Below are 547 nucleotides of genomic sequence, written 5' to 3'. Positions count from 1 at the left end.
ACCTCATAGTGGCATATTGTATCCTACAAGTGTTGTTACATCCTTCCCATTTGGGGGTGTATGTATGTTGTTTTTAATTGTTTATAACTCTCCATAACCAGTTTTCAATAAAGCTTATTTAGGTATATGGGTGTGCACTTGCTTTTATGTATTGTCTTGTTTCTCTCTTTAATTCATCATTACAATTTTGGGGCATAAGTGCACCCCTATGATCAATATTATGTTAATTATTTTGTGGTGCCCAACTTATAACATTTATGTCCATATCTTCAGTGTTGTGCCATAAAAAATTTAATATTTACAAAAATGTCAGCAGTAAACTCACTTGTGTGAGATACTGTATTTTACATTGGCTATCTATGCCACCTAGTGTTTATTGAGCAATACTGCAATCCATAAATACTGGTAAAAGAAACCAGGGAAATCACCGCCTGGTCGTCTGTGCACTCATTATGCAAATGAGAAGATAGGAGTCTGATGTCCATAGGAAATCACTGCTCCTGCGATATCCTCTGAACATCAGACTCATCTCCTCTCATTTGCCTAT

Source organism: Dendropsophus ebraccatus, chromosome 9 (assembly GCF_027789765.1).
Source record: "Dendropsophus ebraccatus isolate aDenEbr1 chromosome 9, aDenEbr1.pat, whole genome shotgun sequence".
NCBI classification, from domain to species: domain Eukaryota; kingdom Metazoa; phylum Chordata; class Amphibia; order Anura; family Hylidae; genus Dendropsophus; species Dendropsophus ebraccatus.
This window is presented reverse-complemented; position numbering follows the sequence as displayed.